We start from the raw sequence: 23937 nt of genomic DNA, 5'->3' as shown, positions 1-23937 counted from the left end.
AACCTGCCCCACCCATGCAGCCACATCCCAGCGGCCCACATCACCACCCTGAAGTCTACAAAGCAAACACTCGGGAGGCAGCCTAACTCTCTCCCTTGCCCCTTCGCCCAGACCACCAGCACCAGCACTCTGGCTGGTTCCACCTCCAGAGCAGATTGAAATCTACCCCTCTCTTCCCACCTCCTCACTCCACCCTTAACCAAGGCACATCATCTTTCATTAAATCCCTCCTTTAGCGGCGCCTGGGTGGCTCAGTCGGCGAAGCGGCTGACTTTGGCTCAGGTCATGATCTCGCAGTCCGTGAGTTCGAGCCCTGCCTCGGGCTCTGTGCTGACAGCTCAGAGCCTGGAGCCTGCATCGGATTCTGTGTCTCCCTCTCTCTGCCCCTCCCCCATTCGCACTCTGTCTCTCTCTGCCTTTCAAATATGAATAAATGCTAAAAAAAAAAACACAAAAACCAAACTTAAAAAAAAGTGCCTCCTTTAAATGACCTTTGCCTCTATTTTTTCCCCCAACAATCCATTCTTCATTCAGCAATCTGAACAATCTTAAAATTCACATCTTGTCACTTCCTGCTTAAACTCTTTCAATGGCTTCCCGCTGCACCAAGGAAAAATCCAAACTCTCTTCCATGGTGTGGTAACCACAATCTGCACTGTCCACACCAGGGCACTTCTGAAAGTCAAAGGCACTGACCAGACAGAACCACGGCTCGCCAAGCGCACACTGAGACCTGTTCTGGGCAAACTGGTGACCGAGGACATCTTCCCTCCAACATGCACGTCCACCACTCTGCTCCCGGGGCACTCCCCTTTGGCCAGGCGTCCTCCCCACCTCAAGAACTCTGCAATCACTTCTTTCTACCCTCACCTACTTGGCTCCCTCTCACCCGTGAGGTGTCATCCACTCAGGAAGGTCTTCCCCAACTGCCCTAAACCACGCCCCTCTCTCTAGTATCCGACAACACTCACCATAACGGGAGAAATTTGCTGTCTCCGCCATCAGAATGAAATCAGAAACTACTGCCCAGTACTTATTAACAAGCACAGTGTCTTTGCCCACAGTATTTGGCAAATATTTGCTAAATTAATTGAAACAAATTAATGTTCATTTTTAGAATTCATTCCACAGAAATCTTAATATTAACTGGACATCCTAAAGCAGGCAATTCTAAATGCCACTCTATCGAAAGATCTGTGGGTTTTAAAAAAATGCACCGATTCTTTGCAAGTCCTTCCATCAAGATCCAGAGTCTATTTCCCTATACTTAGAGTGTGGACTGGACCCTGTAACTTGCCTTTAACCAACAAAATGCAGCTAAGGTGACGTTGTGTGACTTCTAAGCATGGCCTCAAGAAGCCTAGCAACTTCTGCTCCTGCCCTCTTGAAACTCAGCCACAGGACGGCTGGGCTGGCCTGCTGGAGAGGGCACGCGGAGAACAGAGGCACCCTGGCCAGTAGTCCACGCCGGTAAGGCCCAGGAAGCGCAGACCCCAGCCCACCTGCCAGATGACTGCCAGTGCAACCGTGGGCACGGCCGACACCATGCAGAGCAGAGACGAGCTCTCCTGGCTGAGCCCTGCCCTAGCACAAAGGTGAACGCGTGGTCATTGTTTTACGTCCTTACATTGGAGGGCAGTTTGTGGTCGTGCAGCGCTAAGTAACTAACGTACGCCATGATTTTTCATCACTGCAGAAGGCATATCAGTTTAAGTCAGAGCTCTCAACACTGGCACTGCTGACATCTTGAGCTGCCCAACCCTCTGATGTGGAGTAGCAGTCCTATAGCACACCCAAGCTGTGACAACTACAAACGTCTCCAGACAAAAAGCAAGAGCAAAATGTTGTCTGCACCTCGAGGGGGACTGGCTCTTCCACAAGGGAAGGAAGGATTCATTACTTTGGGGGCATTCCTTGTGCAGTCTTCTGTTAACTTCAGATCTGGGTTGATACCTACGTATTCTTTTCCTCCTCGATCGCCAAAGGACAGTTAGTGAAACAGACACTCGTGGTGGCCTCTACCCAATCCTGCAAAGATTACCCACAAGGACTTTGCTCCTTTGTTCCCACAGGAGAAACAAGACAGATGCAAAACCAAAGTACCTCAAGGGCCCTTTCAGTTCAGTGCCTGACCCCTAACAGAGACTCAAATCCTAGCTTCTGGGTGAGCTCCAAAGACCACAGGAAGACATAAGTAGCTAAAACTAGCCAAAACCAAGATCCCAGATACTTTAAGTACAGCAAGTTTAGGGACTGTGTATATTTTTTAAAAAGGGGGGGGGTGTAAAATATTTAAAAGTAAATTTGACTGGGGGCACCTAGGTGGCTCACTTGGTTGAGCCTCCGACTTCAGCTCAGGTTGTGATCTTGCAGTTTGTCGGTTCGAGCCTCGCATCGGCTCTCTGCTGTCAGCGTGGAGCCCTCTTCAGATCCTCTGTCCCCTTCTCTCTCTGCCCCTTCCCCTCTCACGTTCTCTCTCAATCTCTCTCTCAAAAAGAAACATTAAAAAAAAGTAAATTTGACTAGCAAAATTCCAATTCTATATGCAATATAAACTATTCTTTTTGTTAATGTTTATCTTAAGAGGGAGGGGGAGAGAGAGAGCACGCAAGACTGCATGTGAGCTCGACAGTGGGGGAAGGGCAGAGAAAGAGACAATCTCAAGCAGGATCTGCACTGTCAACGCAGAGACTGATGAGGGGCTCGATCCCATAAATTGCAGTATGACAACCTGAGCCGAAATCAAGAGCTGAACACTCAACTGACTGAGCCACCCAGACATCCCTGAACTATTCTTTTAAACATACATTTATCGCATCTGACAAGCACCCCAAGATTCACACGATATAGTTTCCCAACTAGACAGGCAAGGGTTGCTAAACAGAAGTACTGAAAGGACTTTAATTTCCCAAATTCTCACTCTGTATATGGAGACTTTTCCTCAAACCTCCCAAATTTCTACTAATGGCAGCCCAGACACTCAGTCTAGGACTGTGCTATCCGGTAGGGGTTGTTATTAGCCACATGTGGTTTTTTAAACTTAACTGTATTAAAACTAAATAAAACTAAAAGTTTCTTAGTCACCTGAGCCACATCTCAAGTGCTCGATAGCCACACATGGCTAGGAGCTACCATACTGAACAACGCAGATCATAAAACATTCCCATCACAGAAAAGGAATTCTATTGTACAAGGCTGATCTGAAAGATCAAAATTAAAAGCAAAGTAGAAAAAGCTTGTACTGGATATGGAGAAACGTACCACTTCCAGGAGCAGAGCAGCCTCTCTTCCATCCAGAGCGCTCACTGCTACAGACCAACGCGTGTTCGGCCATCTAAAAACTAACATAGATGGGGCGCCTGGGTGGCTCGGTCGGTTAAGCATCCGACTTCGACTCAGGTCACGATCTCGCGGTCCGTGAGTTCGAGCCCCACGTCGGGCTCTGTGCTGACCGCTCAGAGCCTGGAGCCTGTTTCAGAAGTTGGCCGGCAGCTCAACTGACTGAGCCCCCCAGGAGCCCCAAGTTCTTTGAATCAGTACAGGAACAAGAGAAGTTCCTACAAGGCTGCTCTGCTGTTAAAAAAAAAAGAATCGTGGGGTGCCCGGGGGGCTCAGTCGGTTGAGCGGCCAACTTCAGCTCGCGTCACAATCTCGCGGTTTGTGAGTTCGAGCCCCGCGTCGGGCTCTGTGCTGCCGGCTCGAGCCTGGAGCTGCTTCGGATTCTGCGTCTCCCTCTCTCTCTGCTCCTCCCCCATTCATGCTCTGTCTCTCTGTCTCTCAAAAAGAAATACATGTTAAAAAAAAAAAAAAACTTAAAAAAAAGAATCGTTTACCCACTGACTTACAATTAATTAATTAATCTCAACAATTTTAGAAGCTTTCAATTTTATTACTGTTTTTAAGTTCGCCTCGTCTAAATCTGGGAGCAAAATGTTTGGACTACAAGAGCTATTTTAAAGCCCTTCTTTCACAGCCTAAGGGAACTTCCTCAGAGTGCAGCCTGTTCCTCAGCAGCTCAGCCTCTTCCTGAATATGTCAAGTTTTAAGTGACAGGAAATGTGTGTTGGTCAGTTCCTTTATTTTAAGAAAATGTAAAGAGAGCATGATGGCCACTTATTGATTTAAAAAGCACGATTTCACCGCGTTCCCAATCAGCATCTGGCACCAAGACTCCCGGGCCAACTCTACCAATGCCTAGGAGATGCCCTCCCCACCCCCATCTCATCTCTCCGGGTCCACAGCAGCCACCCCAAACCCAAATCCCATCAGCAGGAGACCCGCAGTCTTGCCAATAATAACTCTCTTACCCATTCTTGAGAAAACCGCCCAGAACTTCAGGTCCTGGCTACATGGTCTCATAGGCCACTGTCCCCAAGCCTGACCATGTGGCAGATTCGCTGGGGCACTGGTCTAAAGTCCCCGAGTCCTGGGCTTACAGATGAACCGATGGACACTTCCAGGGAGTCAGATGCACAGAACCAGCCCTGCCTACATACACAGCCCAATGGAGGTGCCCTCTACTTCCAACCTGGGCCGGTTAGGGAAAAAAAAGAGGCAGGACTTTCACTATTCTGTCACTATATGAGATGAAATGCCATAAAGGTGGTTAAGTGTGGCCAATCAACGTGACTAGGAAGAGGGGTGACCAGGAAAAGCCTATGTGAGGAGGTGACACTCAAACCGAGACCTAAAAGTGTTAGTGACTCAGCACTGAAAACGGCAAAAGGAATGGAGATGTGGGGCTGACAAGCGGATGGATGGGTCTGTAGGTCAGAAAGGCTGGAGAGATAAATTTGAAAGTCATCAAAACCATCAGTAAACAGCCTTTAAAACAGACAACTGGGGTAGCCACCTGGGTGGCTCAGTAGGTTAAGCATCCAACTTTGGCTCAGCTCATGATCTCGCGGTTTGTGGGTTCAAGCCCCACGTCAGGCTCTGTGCTGACAGCTGACAGCCTGGAGCCTGCTTCGGATTCTGTCTCCCTCTCTCTGCCCCTCCCCCACTCGTGCTCTGTCTCTCTGTCTCTCTGTCTCTCAAAAATAAACATTAAAAAAGGAAAAAAAAAAGACAATGGGGGCACCTAGATGGCTCAGTCAGTTTAGCAGATGACTTCAATTCAGGTCATGATCTCAGTTTATGAGTTTGAGCCCCGCGTCGCGTCGGGTTCTGCACTGACGTCACAGAGCCTGGCTGAGATAGGGCTCTCTCTCTCTCTCTCTCTCTCTCTCTCTGCCTCTCCTCCATTTGCTCTCTCTCTCTCAAAATAAACAAACTTAAACAAAAAACAAAACAAAAAAAAAAGACAACAGATGGGAACAGACATGATCACCAAAGGAGAGCCAAAGAACAGAAAGAATCCTAGACTCAAGATTGAGAAATGCCAGACAACTGAGAACATGCTGGCCAGGTAAAAGAGCAAACCTGGAAAGAAATCAAGAAGGACAAACAAAAGGTAAGAAGGAGCCAGGAACTGAGAGAGGAGAGTGTTTCAAAGAGGTGGTGGTGTTGGTCAACCCAGTTCAATGCCAAGAGGCAGAACATACTAAAAACGGGGGGGAAAAAAGTAAGACCATTTCGGAGTGCACTGTTACCTGAAGCAGAAGCAGAGAGGTGCTTACCAACAAGGAAAATGGAAATGAGATGGACAGATTCTCAAATGTCTTTTTCATCCCTTGACTCCACATTGACTGAAAAGCCCACCTCTATTCTTGAACTCTGGTTCTGTGAGAGACATCAAGAATCCTTATAATTAACATTTAACTTTCCATTTAAGTTCTCTTGTGTTGGTTTCTTCAACTTGCAACGGAGACTTCAGTTTACAAGTTTGGCCATGAAAGGAGGGTAAAGACATGGCAAAGAAGGAGTTAGGAACCCTCAAGGAGAACAGGGTCAAGGATGAAGCTATAGGTAACTGCGGTGGGTTTTGGAACGGTATCCCCTAAAAATCACTATCCACCTGTAAGTGTGACTTTATTTGCAAAAGGGTCTTTGCAGATACCATCCGTTAACTTCAAGTGAGGTCACGCTGGATTAGTGTGGGCCCTGATCCAATGACTGGAAACCTCGTTAAGAGCAGAGACGTATGCTGAGACGAAAAGGCCAAGCGAAGACAGAGGCAGAACCAGATTGCCGGCAACCACCAGAAGCTAGAAGGAAGCATCAGAGGAAGCTGCCCAGCCAACACCTTGGTTTCAGACTTCCAGCCTCCACAACTGTGAGAGTAAATTTGTGGTTTCAGCCCCTCAGTTTGCGATAATTTGTCATAGCACCCACAGTTAAATAATGGAGTTAACATTTGAAAGCCAAGCAGAGGAAGCCCTGAAAACCTTAATGAAGACGGCAACCACAGAGACAAGAGAGCACGGGCAGCCTGGAGAAGCACATGAGGAAAGGGGAAAAGCCAAGGGGTCAAACATCCTAAGCAGCAGTGATACTGGACGCCAACGTGCCAGTTCTTGCACCTGCTAAGCAGAAGGGTGAACGTTTTGTTTGCACCATCTCATTTAAGCCTTCCAGGTACCCCAAGATGAGAACATGCGATAGAAGTAACTCACTCAAGGCCTCAAAGCTAAGCAGCAGCAGAACCAGGATGTCCAACACATGGGTAGAGCTAATCTGCAGTGGAAAGAAAGGACAGTCTTTGCCATGTAGTTCATGTTTTCAAATATGAGTAACATTCAGAAATACACATAATATGCAACAAAGTAGAAAAATTAGAATGAATATATCCATGCAGTGATCCCCAATCTGGGGGAAAAACATCTCTGCCCTCCTACGTGTGAACAATACAAAACAAACGTATGAATATGATATACATAGCGGTGTCTGGGTGGCTCAGCTGGTTAAGCAGCCGACTCTTGATTTCAGCTCAGGTCACGATCTCATGGTTCATGATATTGAGCCCACGCGTCAGCCTGTTTGGGACTCTCTCTCTTGCTCTCTGTCCCTCCCCCACCCACATTCCCTCTCTCTCTCCCCCCACAATGAATAAACTTCTAAAAAAATGAATATAAATAATACATAACAAATGAAATATAACAATCTTATTTCCTGATAGGGAAATCATATTCTCCCTCATTTTATAGTCCTAATTTTCTATAATAAACATACTAAACATTTTATTTTTAAAATGTAAAAGTTAGGGGTGCCTGGGTGGCTCAATTGGTTAAGCGTCCACTCTTGATTTTGGCTCAGGTCATGATCTCAGGGTTGTGAGATGGAGCCCCTGCTTAAGGTTCTCCCTCTCTCTCTCTCCCTCCCTCCCTCTCTCTCTCTACCCCTCCCCGGCTTGCATTCACAAGGTCACTCACTCACTGTAAAAATAAAAATAACATAAAATAAAAAAATAAAATAAAATGCAAAAATTAAAGATTAAAATGGATTTACTGAAAAGGGCATCTTTATAAAAACAACGGGAACGGGAAGAAAGATCCTCAGAGGATGAGGACAGGATACAGAATTGAAGCAGTGGAAACAGATCGCCTGCCTGAGGAGTGGCCAGAGAAGATACCAAGATTAACTAGGGGGTTAAGTTATATAAGACTTAGTCACATTAGGGGCGCCCGGCTGGCTCAGTAAGAACACCATGCAACTCTCGGTCTCAGGGTCATGAGTTCAAGCCCCATGTTGGGCATAGAGATTATTTAAATAAAAATAAAACTTAAAAAAAAAAACCAGACTTGGTCATTTAGTCATGTCTGAAGGTCGAACAGAACCCTTGAAGAAGAAACTAAAGATAAAACTGTTGGTAAATATGTTTTCAAGTGGAAGGATCTTCCCTTTAATAATACATGAAGGAGCAGATGCCCACACAGAAGTCTTCTGAGATGAAAGGGAAGGGAAACAGCTCATGCTGGAGGGTCCACAGTGTAAGAATTAAGAGGTCTGGAGGCAAATGACTCAGGTTCAAATATGGGTTCCACTGCCTGCGCCCCCCATCCATTAAGCCAGCTTTGAAATGTGGCTATTCACAGTACCCACCTCCGAGTTGATGTGAGTTCTTACCACGGTGCCTGGCACCGGAGGCACCCACAAACCTGAACTAACAGCACCAGGATCATCACCAACAGGGCAAAATGGAAGGCCATCTACCGCCAAGGGAATGCCAAGTGGAGGTCCCGGAGGGTCAAGGTTTGAAGGAACTTATTTCAACACGGAAATCCTAAAGTACTTCTCCCAACATACTTCATGTAAACCGTGAGCTCATGACCTGAGCCGAAGCCGGCTGCTTAACCGACTGAGCCACCCAGGCTCCCCATCGACCTCCTTCCTTAAAATGAAATTCTAAAGGGGCACCTGGGTGGCTCAGTGGGTAGAGCATGTGACTTTTGATTTCAGGGTTGTAAGTTAGAGCCCCAGGTCGGGTGCAGAGATTACTTAGAAGACTTGACTTTCGCTCAGGTCATGATTTCACAGCTCAGAAGTTCGAGCCCCAAGTCAGGCTCTATGCTAACTGGGCAGAGCCTTCTTGGGATTCTCTCTCTCTCCGCCCCTCTGCTCTTGCTCTCTCTTGAACTAAATAATTAAAACAATTTTTTTCATAATAATAAAATGAAATTCTAGGGCCCTGCTCTCTCTGCCTTCCTTCTCAGCACAGCCTTTCCCACCACCTGACAGGCGTCCCTCTCCCAGGGTGGAGTCGTGTCTCTCCTGGCCCCAACAGCAGCTGCTCCCAGGCACCGCTCAGCCCCCAGAATAAGCAGACCACTGCCGCTCCCCGCTCCAGCCCCCTTCCTCTCCACACCTGACAATGCCAGGCTACTCTATCCGAAATCGGGTGGAATGGAGCCCTCCCTCCTCACACGCCTCTCCACCCCTTTGCTTCAGAGCCTCCCACACCCCACTGTCACTCCTCGGCCCCGGGGAATCTTGGCATTGAATAGTCCCAGTCTACTTCTCAGCCAGATTTGCTACTCTGTCCAACCCACCCCACCCCCACCCAAGACTGTCCTCCGTTCCAATGCTGTATTCTGATATTCTCCCAACTTCCGGTCACTCCTTCAGGAGCTTCTCTTCCTCTCCTCAAGCTGCACCAATGGGTTTTCAACCTTTACAGAAATCTCTGGGTTCTTCTCCCCAGGAAAAGGCACAATCCTACACCTGTAATGCTGCAAACAGCAGGGAAAAGGGGAGACACAGTGCCTGTCTCCAGTCCCGCAGTCACCCTGGGCCAGTGCCCTAGATGTGGCCCAGCTGGTTTAACCACTACACTGCTCTCCAAATCCCTGCTGTTCAGATGGCTTGGTCTCAGGCTCCCTCCACACTCTTTAATTACTGAAAATCAGAGGGCTTTTGTCCCTGTGGGTTATATCTATATATACTTACTATGTTAGAAATTAAAACACAAAAGTTTTCAAAACGTTTAATGAGCCTATTACATGTTACCATAAAGAACATTTTTTCGAAAAATAACTAAGAAGTAATCTGATGAAAAGACAGCAGTATTTTACATTTTATTTAGCCTACCTGTTTTAATGTCCACCTCAAGAGGAGAGAGCTAAATTCTCACATCTGTTTCTTTCTTGTTTAATTTTTGTTTTATTTGAGAGAGAACAGGCACAAGTGGGGGAGGGGGAGGGAGAGAGGGGGAGAAAGAGAATATCCCAAGCAGGCTCCACACTGTCAGTACAGAGCCCCACGAAAACTCACGAACTGCAAGATTATGACCCGAGCTGAAGCTCAACCAACTGAGCCACCCAGGCACCCCTCTCACATCTGCTTCTGCAATCTGCTGCAGTAATGTCTTGCTTTGGTTGCAGTATATGAGGATAATCCAGTCTCACACAGACACATAGTTGGAAAAGGAAGGAGTATTTTAACAGACATTTCTTTCTTTTTTTTTTTTTAATCTTTAACGTTTATTATTTATTACTGAGAGAGACAGAGCACAAGCAGGGGAGGGTTAGAGAGAGAGGGAGACACAGAATCCGAAGCAGGCTCCAGGCTCCAAGCTGTCAGCACAGAGCCCGACAAGGGGCTCAAACTCAGTCCGCGAGATCGTGACCAGAGTTGAAGTCGGATGCTTGACCGACTGAGCCACTCAGGCGCCCCAACAGCCATTTCAAATAAACATGCAGTCTTCTCTGATACTACATCAAAACTTGACAAGTGGGTAAGCATCCTAAAGGGAAGTTCTGATATGGAATCTGAAACTGTGTCAATTAATTTTTAATACCATTACATCTTAAATTCCGTGGGATTTGTGCTCTGAATGGATCTTTCACCATCTGTGAGTTTGTAGCCTCACACACAGGCCATTGGGAAACTACCAGTTCACTGAATTAAGCAAATCTTCCAAATGTTGACACATTTCATTACATAATATTAAAAAGAAACATTCCTAAGTACCATCACCTACAAGAAAAGTCTTTAAATACTGGGAAGCTGTCAAGCTCATGATAGCAGAATCAAGTTTTCCAAAATTCTAATTTCCATCTGAAAGCTCAAATTTTATCACTGCCAACAATACTGTCAGTAATGTTCCTTGAAATATCTGGTTTGCTTCGTTAATTTTCAGAAAGTATATGCCATACAAAAACCCCTGTCTAAACGGCCATCCCCTTCTGCCAGCTCTTCCTCCAATGCTGTGTGTGGCACAGTCCAGGAGAGGCTGTTGTAGTTGGGGTGCACGCGCGTTTAGGCCTAGTTCCCATTTTGCCTCACAGACGGGAAGAAAACAGGTATCGGGGTTAAAGTATAATAATATTTACTTTTATGCTTCATCAGATGTTAAACTGGATTTCTCTAAACACAAGTTCATGATGAGGAAGAATACTACAACTACAATACTGTAACTGGTTTCATACCACAGCCCTGATTTGTGTTGAAGAGCTAGCAGTTTAACCTACCACTGCTCGTGTGCCATCAATGCAAACGTCAACACAGTGAAAGTCAAGTAGCATCTTAATGACTGTATAAGTAGCTTTGATGGAATGGATCCTGAAAGGGGTTTCAGGGACCCACAGGAGTCACAGATCAGACTTTGAGGGGGCACCTGGGTGGCTCAGTCGGTAGAGCATGCAACTCTTGATCTTGGGGTTGTGAGTTCAAGCCCCATGTTGGACATGGAATTTACTTAAGAAAAATCTATTAAAATTAAAAATAAAAAAATCTGGGGCGCCTGGGTGGCTCTGTCAGTTAAGCATCGGACTTAGGCTCAGGTCATGATCTCACGGTTTGTGGGTTCGAGCCCCGCCTTGGGCTCTGTGCTGACAGTTCGGAGCCTAGAGCCTGCTTCAGATTCTGTGTCCCCCTCTCTTTGCTCCTCCCTCCCCTCGCTCATGCTCTGTCTCTCAAAAATAAATAATAAATGTTAAAAAAATTTTAATAAAAAAATAAAAAATAAATCACAGATCACACTTTAACCCCCCCCCCCCACCCCGCGGCTCCTAGTAATCTTTATTTCCAAAACTTCAATCACCATCTAAATACTGTTAACTCTGAAAGGCCCGCCTCCAATTCAGACCACTCCTCCAGAGCTCCACATTCACATATTCAAAATCCAAATATTTTTCACGCGTCCTGTTTCAGAGACTTGGTAATACTGTAGTGTACCAAACTTCTAGTCTTCGTGGAGCTTAGAACTGGCAGGGAGATCAGCACAAGGACTAGGAAAGCAGAGCAGGTTAAAAATGGTTGAGGGGCGCCTGGGTGGCGCAGTCGGTTAAGCGTCCGACTTCAGCCAGGTCACGATCTCGCGGTCCGTGAGTTCGAGCCCCGCGTCAGGCTCTGGGCTGATGGCTCGGAGCCTGGAGCCTGTTTCCGATTCTGTGTCTCCCTCTCTCTCTGACCCTCCCCCGTTCATGCTCTGTCTCTCTCTGTCCCAAAAATAAATAAAAAACGTTGAAAAAAAAAAATTAAAAAAAAAAAAAAAAATGGTTGAGATTAGTGGCTCTGTCTCTCTCTCTCCGGAAGATAAACATTAAAAAAAAAGATTTTTTTAAATGGTAGAGATTCATGAGATGAGAGAACACCCTCTGAGGAGGGAGTCCGCGAACAAAGACATGAATGAAGGAGTGAACAGCACAAGGAACCTCTGGGAGAAGAGCTTCACAGCAGAAAGCTTAAGGGCTGAGCCACCCTTGCTGGAGGCCATGGGAATGCCTCAAGGGTCCTCAAACTCAACTCACGCCCCACCCCCCCAGCTCCTGCTCCTTATTTCAGTAAATGCCAAACAGCCATCCAGATGCCCAGGACAGAGACTCCCGAGGTCATTTTCTCTTGTTACCTTCCACTCAGTCGCCCCGTCTTTCAGCCACCAGCTTTACCACCCCAGTCCAGACGCCTTCATCTCTACACCAAGCACCCCATTCGGGAGCTCTGACCATAGTCTTCCTTTCTCATCCGAACACGCTCCAAGCTCAAGTGCCATGCCATGGTCCTGATTAGGTCAATCTGCCTTTTTTTTTTTTTTAATTTTTTTAATGTTTTTGTGAGAAGGGGGCGGGTGGGATATGGAGTGTGAGCAGGGGAGGGGCAGAAAGAGAGGCGGACACAGAATCTGAAGCAGGCTCCAGGCTCTGAGCTGTCAGCACAGAGCCCCATGCGGGGCTCAAACACACCAACCATGAGATCACGACCTCAAAGTTGGATGCTTAACGGACTGCGCCACCCAGCCGCCCCTCAATCTGCTCTTTGAAACTTTTTAAAGGCTCCCTAGAGCCCTTGAGGTAAAAGTGCAACTCTTTCCTAAGACTGTGAGCTCTCAGTGTCCGTTTCTTACCACCCTCCAGCCCTTTGGAACTTCCATCCCTGGATGAGCTGTTGTGCTCTCTTTCATTCTGATACGGAATCACTGAGCACCTACCACTACCAGGCAATAGACGCTGCTCTGGGTGGAGACACAGGGAGGGAAGGTGGCTGCATGAGAAACACAGCATCTCCCCCACCTTGGAACACTCCTTCCTTCCCCTCCACCCGCCAAATGCATGACAGACACACTCCAGATATAGGGTGCTTCAGGTCTCAACTTAAAACACACTTTATTTCTGAGAAGCAGTCACTGAACCCTAGCTGACCCTGTAACCCACTGCCCGTGCATTTCTCCTTTGCATTTCTGCTTGTGAGGCCCTCTATCAAACAATAAACTCAGTGAGGCCCTGGGCCACGCCCACTCTATGGCAGTTTATAGCCTCAGCACCTACCAGACAAGGTACTGAATAAGCACTTGTTAAACCAAATTCCAGTTATAGTATTCATAAGGATATATGAAAAATATTTCATTATTACTGTCATTAATTGGCAAATCAAGGGACACCAAAGTTTTGTAAAATCAAAACAAGTCATCATTCAGGCTGTGGTGAAATCTTTAAAAAAAAATAATTCTGCCAGTTTTCAAAATGGATCAAAATTCAAATAGGATCCAAATTTCAAATAGGATCAAAATTCTACTATAAAGGTAAAGAAAGTCCTTCAAGAAAAGAAAACAATGTGAGAAAACTCAGGAGACGGTGTGGTGGTAAATAAATGACAGGGATTTGTAAAGACAGCTGACACATATGCTCCGTACCCCAAATTAATGATATTCCCCGGGAACCATTTGGAAGAAAGAAAAAACAAATCTTTCAGTAAGCTGTCTTCTTACATTATCTAACATGATCACGGTTCAGGAAATTTTTACAAAGCAAGGCCACCAGCAGCAGAAATGGCTAATGGGTGTCCTGCGGGCAAGGCGCTGCTCGAAGAGCTTCACACATCTGTCAACTAACAGCCACCCTAGGAAGGAGGGCCATTATTAAATCATAACCTTTTATCAGTGGCAATATAGGTTCAACTGAATAATCTCTTTAAAATTACCCCAGATAACCCTGACTTGATATTTTATTTACTTCTTTTAAAATTATTTTTTAAATTTACATCCAAGTTAGTTAATACATAGTGCAACAATGATTTCAGAGGTAGATTTTTTTTTTTTTTTTTTTTAAATAAGCTCTACCTCCAACGTGGGGCTCAAACTCACACCTGGAGATCAAGAGGGGTGAGCTCTACCAACTGAGCCAGCCAGATGCCCCCTGTCTTTTATTTTTTTTATTATTTTTATTTTTTTTTATTGTATTGTACTCATTTTTGCCCCCTGTCTTTTAAATCCATGCGTGTAGAAATGGTTTTTCCCCAGGGGCACCTGGATGGCTCAGTTAGGCATCCAACTTCGGCTCAGGTCTTGATCTCAGAGTTCATGAGTTCGAGCCCCACGTCGGGCTCTTTGCTGTCAACACAGAGCCCGCTTCGGATCCTCTGTCCCTCTCTCTGCCCCTCCCCCGCTGGTGTTTTCTCTCTAAATAAATAAACTTAAAAAAAAAAAATGGTTTTGCCCAGAAATTCTAATTTTAAAAAATTTTAAATTTCAAAAAGTCAAATAAGCAGATACTTAAGTCTTAAAAAAAGAGAGAGAGAGAAAGAAAAAGAAAACACTGCTCTACAAAACGAGAAGCTTTTCTAGATCACTGGAGGCCAGGAGTAATTTCTTTCCATCGATTACTGTGGCACCTAATGCCAGGCAGGCACTGCCACAAGAACAGGAGGGCTAAAAGGTTTAAAAAGCTTTTAGCATTCCACTAAATCCTCTGACCAATTTGAAGGTCTATAGATTGTCTATAGTTCCTAAATAAGAGTTCTGGAACAACACCCATAGCTTTAAAAAGAAACGGTATTCCTTTTTTTTTTTTTCCCCCAGAATAATCAACATGATGTCGAGTTACTCAATGTATACACACCCCCCCACACACACTTAGACAGCCCTTCCTTCCAGTGTCACAAACGCGTCTGTCCGTTTGTGAAATGCGTATGTGACCTGTTTCAATCTAAGCTTGCTTTTACCCCTTCACTTCATGTTCACAAAACCAAACACTTAACTGGCCCATCTGCTTCATAATTTCTCTAACCACAGAGCAATGAATGCAAACCTGAGATCAGAATTTTTCCCAGTGTTAAAAGAGTTGAAGATTTTTTGTTCATTGCCTTACTGGACTTACACTAATAGGGGTTTCAAAATAATATAGCATGCCATATGGTCAAGCCCAGATAATAAAATTGAGGATATCTGTTACCAATCCACTAATGCTTTTCAAAGCCAAAGTCTGTAGACAGTAAGAATTTAATCCAATTTGGAAAGCAACATGAGCCAGAAAAACCAACACGGGCAGAGAGAAAAAAACAACCCAATGAAGATAGATGCCAATACCGCAGGTCTAAAATCAAATCACTGTTACTCATTATTCGCTAAAAAGCCAACTGATGGTAAGTCTACAGATATCCTAAAGACCTTTCTCAAAGCTATTTGGAGAAATACAACTTTTTCAATCAAACCAATGGACAACAGAAATTTTTAGCAATGTAACAGAACAAAGCTTTAAAAATTAAGTTAACTCCTCATAAAATCAGTCCCTTTCTTTCTCAAGCTGTCACTAGAAGTCTACCAAGGTGATTCAAGCTTTGCAATCAAAGTCACTAAGCATGAAAAAATCTGAAGAGGTTTTAAGTTTTAGTCCTTAAAAAAAGACAGCACATTATTCTGCAGGCTTTTAACACTCTTTTAAATCTGTTTAGAGATTCAAATTAAATTTGAGGAAACTTACTCCCCCCCCCCCCAAAAAAAACAGAAGTAACTCAAAATATCAAACCAAGAAATCTTTCCTAAGGTATCATGAATGTTCTTCAGTGGATATTAAGTGACTGAGCACCTCTTTGGTGATCTAAATACAGCCCTGCTGTGAACTCCAGTACCTCACTGGAGAGGCTTTTGTCTGATAGGTGTGTTCATTTAAGAAAGTGTCAGTTCTGAGTCAAAACTGCAGGAACGATCTCCTCCATACACATTCGTTCCAGCAGATGAAATGTAGCCCTAACACTGGTTCCCCAGCAGAAAGAAATGGGAATAAGCCACAGGCACGGTCACAAAACTTAACTTTGCTTTCCCAAATTCTCACTAAGAAAACCTTGTAGCACTTACAATGCCTGTGGGGCGGGGAGCACTAACCTCCTTGCAGTCGGGCCTCACAGCCACCAAAGACTGGAGGCCTCACCCCCAACCCCCCACCCCCCACCCCCTACAGGGTCTGACGAGTTGGCCTCTAAAGGACCATCCCAGTTGCTCTCCATTTCTGGCCAACTCTAGTCGCTGGAGAGTTCAGTCAAGCCGAGAGCCACCATCCAATTGTGCTGTGTGGAGGTTCTCAGACTGTTTCCATGTTGGTGGCACCAACTCTGTCCCCACCCACACGCCCAATATTAGTAAGGAAGCAAAAAAGGAACTGCCTATTCACTTTCTTGTTGCAATATATACCTTCCGGAAGAATCTAGAATAGACTCTATCTACCTTAGCACAATTCAGACTAAGACCTTACTTCTCTACCTCCAAAAAAGATTAAAGCTTCAAATTCAAAAGCAAAGAATTCACGTAAAAATCTTACTGCTAACACTCTAAAGACCTTACCCACTGTCTAGACTTAAAAGGAAATTCTTACAGAGCTAATACCACTTCCATTTATTTGGTAATCATAAAAATAATCTAGACGTTTTCTTAGTTAATAATCAATCTCATAAGCAGCTGCTTAATCATCAAATATTGAGATCGCTGTTATCAGATGGATTGTAAAACGAAAACACACACAAAAGACACCCCCCAACTAAAACCACAGTTTAAGAGGTCTACATCGTTGACACACAAATTCAGTCATGAATTCTGTAGCTGTCGATGTCCAGTAACTTCCCTTCCCAACATAAAAATTCATACATCGCTGTTTTTCTTCAGTAAATGCAATCTCACAATCCAAACTAAAAAGCTTCCACAAAGAGGAATTAAGTAGATACAGCCAGTACTACTTCCGTATGCTAACTATGTAATTTAAAGGACTTAAGACACGCTTCGATACCTTCTGAACCTAACATAATTCGCAAGGAAAAATACGGGGGGGGGGGGGGTGTCTTCAAAAGTCCAATGGCTCAGCCACCACCCGGGTGGAATTTTCAGCTCAACTCCTCCCCCACCCCCACCGCTGCCACCGAAAAGCTCGCAGGACGAAGGGCGACGCGCAGCCCGGGGTCACTTCCTCCCTCCCTCCCACCCTGGCCCTTCTAAATAATGTAAATGGGGCCCAAAGCACAATCGGGGCGCAGGAGGCCGGGAGCGCGCGGCGGCTGACAATGGCAGCCGCGGCGACGCGCCATCTTGTAGCGGGGCCTGGCCCGAGCCATTCATTCGGCGCGGGGGCGCGGGGGCGCGCGGACCCCGACCCGGCCCCGCCGCGGGGGGCCGCCGCCGCCCGGCCTCCCGGGCCCCCCGCCCCGCCCCGCCCCGCGGGCTCCGCGCCCGGCGAGGGGAAAACGACGACGGGCTCGCGACGGGGCTGCCTCCCACTTTTCGGTAAAAACGAAAATAGCCGAGGATCGCACCGTTCGGTCCTCCCGGCACAGCTCTTTGTTTCTGCCTTAAATCCACCCCGAACTGCCACCCGCGGGCAGCCGCCGGCCGGGCCTCAGCTTCCTCATTTCACTGCCCCCCTTTCTTCATCGTGTCACCAGCAAGCACCAACTTCAAAGTCCCCAGAAAAGGTGTATTTAAAACAGCGTTTCCCCGAGGCAAGGGACGAGCACCTCGACCCCCTGCAGAACCCCGCCGCTCCCTTTGTTCTCGCGGCCCCGACCCGGCCGGCCTGCAGACCCCGGCCCAGCGCACCTCCTCCCCGGCCAGCCTCCGGCGCACAGCCCCCCCCCGTGAGATCGGGCCGGATCGGACCGCGGACCCCGACCCAGGACCCCGGACTCCGGGTCCCAGACCGCGGACCGCGACTCAGGACCCAGGTCGGCGGACCCCGACCCGGGACCCCAGACCGAGAACCCAGGACCGCGGGCTTGGAACCCGGACCCCGCAGAACGCGGATCGCAGACCTGGCCTCAGGGTCCCAAGCCCCCGCCCCAAGACCCCTAGCCTCCAGCCCCTCCGACCCTGGCCCCAGGGCCCGAAATCCGGACCCTGATCCCGGCCAGAGAGCCCAGACCCCGGCCGCACATCCCGAACCCCGGACCTGGGCCACCGGACCACCGCCCAGACCCCGGCCCCAGCCGAAGCCCGCAGGGTCCCCGCCCGCTCCCGGCCCGCGACCCCACCCGGGCGGGGCAGGAAGACGCGGCCCCGCGGCGGGGTGGGGGCGGGGCGGCTCCTGGCAGGCGACTGTGGGGAGGGGCCGTGGCCCGGGTCGCGGGGCAGGGGCTGCCGCGCTCACCTCGTCCCGCCTGACGCGCCCGCGCCCCGCCGCCTCAGCCGCCTCAGCCGCCTCAGCCGCCTCAGCCGCCTCGGCCGCCGCTCTGGAGGTGGTCGCGCTCGGGCCGCTCCGCGGGCGCTGCGGGCAGGTGCGCCGGCGAGGCTCGGTCCGGTCCCGCGGCGGCTGTTCCACTCCCGCGCCCGCGCCCGCTCCCGCTCCCGCTCCCGCTCCCACTCCGCCGCCGCCTCCGTCCGCCCCTCAGACGCCTCCAGCCATCGGGATGGGCGCGGCGGCCCCTGCCCGCAGCCTCGGGAAACCCCACGCCGCGTCACCGCGCACGTCGCGCGCGCACGCACGGCCCGGCCGCGGCCCCGGCGCGCGCACGCTCGCGCGCTTCCTCCCTGCGCCCACCCCGGGAGCGTGCGCGAGCGGCTTAAAGGGGCCGCGCTGGCCGTAGGAGAACGGGCTCCGGAAGGCCCCCCAGCCCTGGTGGCCCAGGCACCAGCCTCGCTGGTGGCCCAGGGACTGCGCGGGGAGCCCTGAGCTAGCCTGGGCCGACCCGCTCGCTTCCCCGCCAAGTGGATGTGAGTGGAGGCCGCAGGACCAGAGGTGGGGACTGACTCGACCCCACACCCGTGTCCCATACGCGCATCCCGCACACGTGCCGAGTACTCCCGCCTGGCATCCTGCACCCTGCATTCAGTACCCTGCACTTGCACTCTTTATTCGGCACCCCACATCTGCACTCTGCACGGGTACCCACATGTGCACACACCCAACCCAAGCCGGCCCTCAGGCCTGGGCGTGCAACCGAGCTGACCAAATCCCAGAGGGACCCCTGCTCGACCGGGTCCGCCTCCGCAGACGCCCAGCCTCTGCTCACCCAGGAGTGGACGCCCGCCACCCGGTGGACGGGGCCAGTCCTGGGGCTCATGGGAGCTTGGGCAGGTGTGAGCAGTGTGGCCTCGGGAGGTCAAGCCCAAGGCACTTCTCTTGGGAATGGCTGCCTGGGCAGGGACGTGTGACCACCGAAGAGTGTCGGGAGGGAAACGCATGGCCGACCTCCGCGAAGGCCGCTGAGAAATGAAGCCCCTCAGGTGGGGTCAGGTAGGAGGAGGACATGGGTCATATGTGCGCAGCCTGTAGACACCCCCAGGAAAGTCAGTGGAATAGTCCCCCACCACCACTTCTTTCTTTCCAGCTGACCCCTGGCTCCCGGGTTGCAACAACCACGCACCCACTGCCTTCCTCCCTTCAGAGCCTGCAGTCCCTGACCCTAATCAACCCAGGCCAGATGTAGGCCTCTGCTCCTCCCAGCCTGTGTGGAATCCTTCCAGCAGGGAGCCCATACCTTCCCACCCAGGTGTGGGCTGCATTGGTGGTCCCGCCCCCTCCCACTCTGTGGGGCCTTCCTATCAGCATTCAAGCATGTCCCCATCATTCCTAGAGCCCTTCTCCTCTCCTGGCACAGGATATTCCCGGTTCAATTTAGACCCTCCCTGCCCAGCCCTGAGCTCAGCCATTTCTGCGAGAAGTCCTGGTTCCTTTTAGTGGGGAGTGGTGCTTAGAAGCCAGGATCAGGGCTGCAGGTGTACTCACTGTTACCGGAGTACCATTGCTTCAGCAGCAGGAGCTGAGGAGTGTATATATGCACAAGCATACATGTACACGCACACACACAAAGTACCCCCCCCAATATAACCAATCTCCCGTGATTGCCGCCACCCTCCTCACCCCACACGGGCTCTGACCTCCTCTAGGTCACCACAGTCCCCACGGCAGCAGGGATGTCCACCTTGCTCAGCAGACATGACAGTTCCCATTGCCCCTCCCACAATGTCCAGGTTCCTCTGCCCTTGCTGTCCTGCACTCTGACCCCTCTCTGCTCCTTAAACACACAGATCACCACATCTACCCTCTGGCCTTTTGCCCCTGTGACTCCATCTGCCCCGGAGGGTCTCCCCCATAACCTCCCGTCACCTCCACAGAGAGGTCTCCCCGGTCTCTGCCCCAGTGGCTCGTTGGCTACATTTCTCTTCAGAGCTCTCATTCCTGAGACCTCACATGGTTCGTTTGTGGGCTGCTTTCTCCTTGCCCATCTCCCCGGCTGGAGATGGCACTGAGTCCCTTGCCCGCTGTTCTACCTGACAAGTAGGGCATGAGGTGCACAGTGGGTCCTCGGGGAACATTTATGGGATGGGTGCAAGGTGTGTGGGTGATGCTCTGTGATCTGAATGAGACGGACAAGACTCAGCATGAGGACCAGATGGCAGGGGAGTGGGCAAGGTTGGAACCGAATGGTCACTGTGTCCAGGACAAGGCCTGGGGACTCTGTGGCATTGCCCACTGCTCCAGAGGAGAGGTGCATGATGCGTAGTCGGAAAGATGAGTGTCCTGGGCGTTGGCAGGTGCGTCCCAGAAGCAATGGACCCAAGGCCGCAGACTCAGGGTCAGTGACATTCCTCTGAATCCAGCAGGTCTGACGCCAGCTGTCAGTGCCCACCTAGGTCCAGGACTTAGAGAAGTGGAAATGTGGAGGGAGAAGAGGAAAATGAGGCAAGAAAGGAGGGGGAAAGGAGGAGGAGAAGGAGGAAGGGGGTGGGGGGGGCAGGGCCAGCAGCAGAGCAGAAGGAAATGGGCAAGGGGGTGAGTGGTCTCTGTGAAGACCCGAGTACTCCTGTGGGGATGGGAGGGGGCCTGGGGGACCCTCAGAACGCCCACCTCACCAGCCGGGATCCCTTCATGCCTGCCCAAGGTGCATGGTGGGCACCAGGCTGCAGGCCTGACTCTCCTATCCCACAGGCCACCACAGACCCGATTGGGCCCGTCCCCGGGTACACCAAGGCCACAGAACAAGGCCACACACGAAGACACCAGGCCAGTGCCTACACCAGCCATCTGAGGGTTTGGAGCCCCAGCTAACCTTAGGTCTGTGGGGTAGGGCAAGCCCTTCCCTGGAATTTGACCTGGGGCCCAGGCCCGGAATCCTCCTTTGTGTGTTTATGGATGAACGTGATGGCAAAGTTGAGGGGGAGGCAGGAGGAAAGGAGGAGAGAACCCTGGGTCCTCATTTCCAGGTCCCCTGCACAGCCCAGGGCCTCATTCCCCTTCAAAATACACAAGCCACGGGGGCCGGGGCTCTTCTCCCAGCTCTAGTCCCCAGGGAGCAGAGGGACACCCGCCCTGGTCAGCTATCAGGAGCCCTGGAGCTTCTAGCTTCCAGCCAGAGCCCTTTGGACCTTGAGGGCAGGAAGCACGCTCTGGGGAGCTGCCCTCCCTCCCTCCCCTCCACCCCCCTGCCCCGGCCTTCTGCAGTTAGGGCCCTCATCTGCTGCCAGCGCCCTCCTCAGTGGGGCATAAATCAGGGCTCACGGTGGACCCGCTGCCACTGCCTGGAGAATTTGTGCTCAGCTGGCCAAGAACTTAGGCTTCTCCTGATTTCCTGGTGACACTCCCTCCTTCCCTAGATAAGTGGCTTAGAGATCAGCCTGAAGTCCTGAGTCCGTAGCCACACCCGTCCGCTGCACCCGGCCCTGGGCAGGGCCGTCCCGGGGCTGCAGGGCTGAGCAGGGCCCGAGGGTGAAAGCGGTTGGCCTGGTGCCTGGCTCGGTGCCCGGCCTTCACTGAAAACCTGGGGTGTGCAAATGCGTTGTTCGGATGCCCCCGCCCCATCTGCTCTGTAGCAGGAAGTTGTCTGACCGGAAAGTAGGTCTTTTTAAATCTGAATTCTTCACACAATCTGTGCACGTGACCCGGACCCAAGCCCAGGGGCCACGCTCCGAGCCTGGCTTCGAAGGGTCTCCGGAGCTCCCTTCCCGCAGAGCACCGTCTGTGCCTCTATCACAAAGCCATCCTGTCTTCCCTTCAGGCAGGTGAGCCAGAGCCTGACCCTGGCCCCTGGCCCCAAAGGACAGGACTGGGACAAGGAAGACAGGGCGAGGTGCAAAATGTAGGTAATCCAGAAGAAGCCCTAATTAGTTTGCAGGCTGCCAGCGGCAGGGTCTGGTGACAGAACAGGGTCAGGAGAGTGAGGAAGCCCGCCCCTCCTTCCTTCTCTCGGCAGACACTTCCCAAGGGCCCACGGGTGCCAAGAAGACCCATGTCCCTGACCACGGGTCCACCGTGATACGGGTGCCCGCAGGGGCTGCCGGGAGGGACACAGGGAGAGCAAAAAGGTGACTGTCAGCTGAAGCAAAGCCCGTGGAGGTGCAGGGGTGGGAGGGGTGCACAGCTTCAGAGCCCAAGAGAAGGTCAAGGCCGGGGCCGGCAGGGGCAGAGTGTGCCTTGTCGGCCTTGGGGAGGGTGCTGGCTACTTGGCCCAGCTGCCGGCAGACCCTCCCCCTCACTCTCCCAGGTCTGTCCCTTATCCCCAAGTCCCCTACCATGCCTCTTGTGACCTGCCCTCCAAGCCCATGATCCTCCCGGTCACCTGCCTTTGGTCACAGATGAGACATCCCTCATGGGGGCCCCCCAAACTTGAGGGGGTAGTGGGGAATCAGGAAGTGCCAAGTGAGGGGGGCGGCAAACACAAGACATGTCTCCCCTAAGATTTGGAGCAGACATCATCCGAGGGAAGGTCCAGGTGGCATCCTCGCCACTCCCAGAGGGCGCCGTCCCGAGTGGGTTGAGCCCGTGGGGGCGGTGCTCAGCTCCGGTGTTCGCGGGAGCAGCCTTCCCGGGGCGCTGGTAACAAGAGGGCCCTTCTTCCTCCGTGGGGCTCTGTGTGATGGCACGTCTGGTCTCACTGCAGATGGCAGACCTGTGCTAGCACAGCTGGGGAGCCTGGCTCCGTCCGGTGGCTCTGGATGCCACAGGTGAGCCCAGACAGAGGCTTTCCGTGTCGTTTGTGGAGCGAGACACCTTGGGTTGAAAATACAAACCCCTCTAATAGAGAAAAATGTGGCTATTATCAAGGACAGCAGTATCCCCCACGTGTACCCCAGAAACGTGTGTCCCCACAGATGTGCACTAAGTGTCCACGTGCCAGTGGGGTCAATCGGGCTCAGGGTAGCAAGTCACAGAAGCTTAAACCAGTTTATGTGAAAAGAGGCGATTGACTCGCTCAGGGGACGAGTCTATGAGCAGATGTCCGGGCTTCAGATATACATGGATCCAGGCGCTCGGTCAGGCTGTTGGGGCTCCCCTCCTGGTTCTGCTTCCCCAGTTCTGGCGCCTCCTTTTCTCTCTCTGCCTGAGAGAGACTGTGTCTGCTAGGGCGTGTCTTCCTATGTCTCCAGCTTAGCAGCCACAGGGCTCCCAAGACTGAGATATCTGTATGTTGACCCCAGGAAGGCTCTGAAGGGCCCCAGTCACATTCATGCGGCCCTGGAGGCAGGGAATGGAGGGGTCACAGCTTGTGCCCCTGTTGGGACACCACCCAGCACCCAGAGCAAAGGCAGGTGCTGTCACCAGGAGGAGGAGGGCTTCTGGACGGAGACAAACACAGGGGTCCTTACCTGCTTCCTAGCCAAAAGCAGGGTTTGGGCAACAGTTGAGCTACTCATAGAGGAAAAGGAAGCCTCTGTCGAGTTCAAGGCCTGCAGAGGCCCCAGTTCCCGGCTCCTCCTGGCTGAGGCCCGTCTGCCCCAGCCCCTGGCCTGCTCCGTCCTGGAACTGACTACTGGGAACAGAGCCCACCTTCCTTGGCTGCTGTGCCCCCAACCCCGAAGCAGCCTCTGGGGTTTTCTGGGGCAAGGGGCATCAAGGGCGCCCCAGGGGACAGTCCGTGCTCCCACCCACC

The 23937-nt window shown here is 50.8% G+C and overlaps 1 protein-coding gene across 2 annotated transcripts in view; it reads right to left on the bottom strand.

Annotated features, from left to right (window-relative positions):
• Positions 1 to 18514, bottom strand: part of GNB1 (G protein subunit beta 1) — an 88954-nt gene extending 70440 nt beyond the window's left edge. For both annotated transcript variants that reach the window (XM_081796520.1, XM_081796521.1), the window contains exon 1: positions 18219 to 18514. The gene's annotated coding sequence lies outside the window, so the exon portion shown is untranslated. The remainder of the gene's footprint in view (positions 1 to 18218) is intronic.
• Between the last annotated feature and the right edge of the window lie 5423 nt (positions 18515 to 23937).

This window comes from Panthera onca, chromosome C1, assembly GCF_046562875.1.
Source record: "Panthera onca isolate mPanOnc1 chromosome C1, mPanOnc1 haplotype 2, whole genome shotgun sequence".
NCBI lineage: Eukaryota > Metazoa > Chordata > Mammalia > Carnivora > Felidae > Panthera > Panthera onca.
Note: the sequence above shows the minus strand (reverse complement) of the source record. Positions and strands in the feature narration are given on the sequence as shown.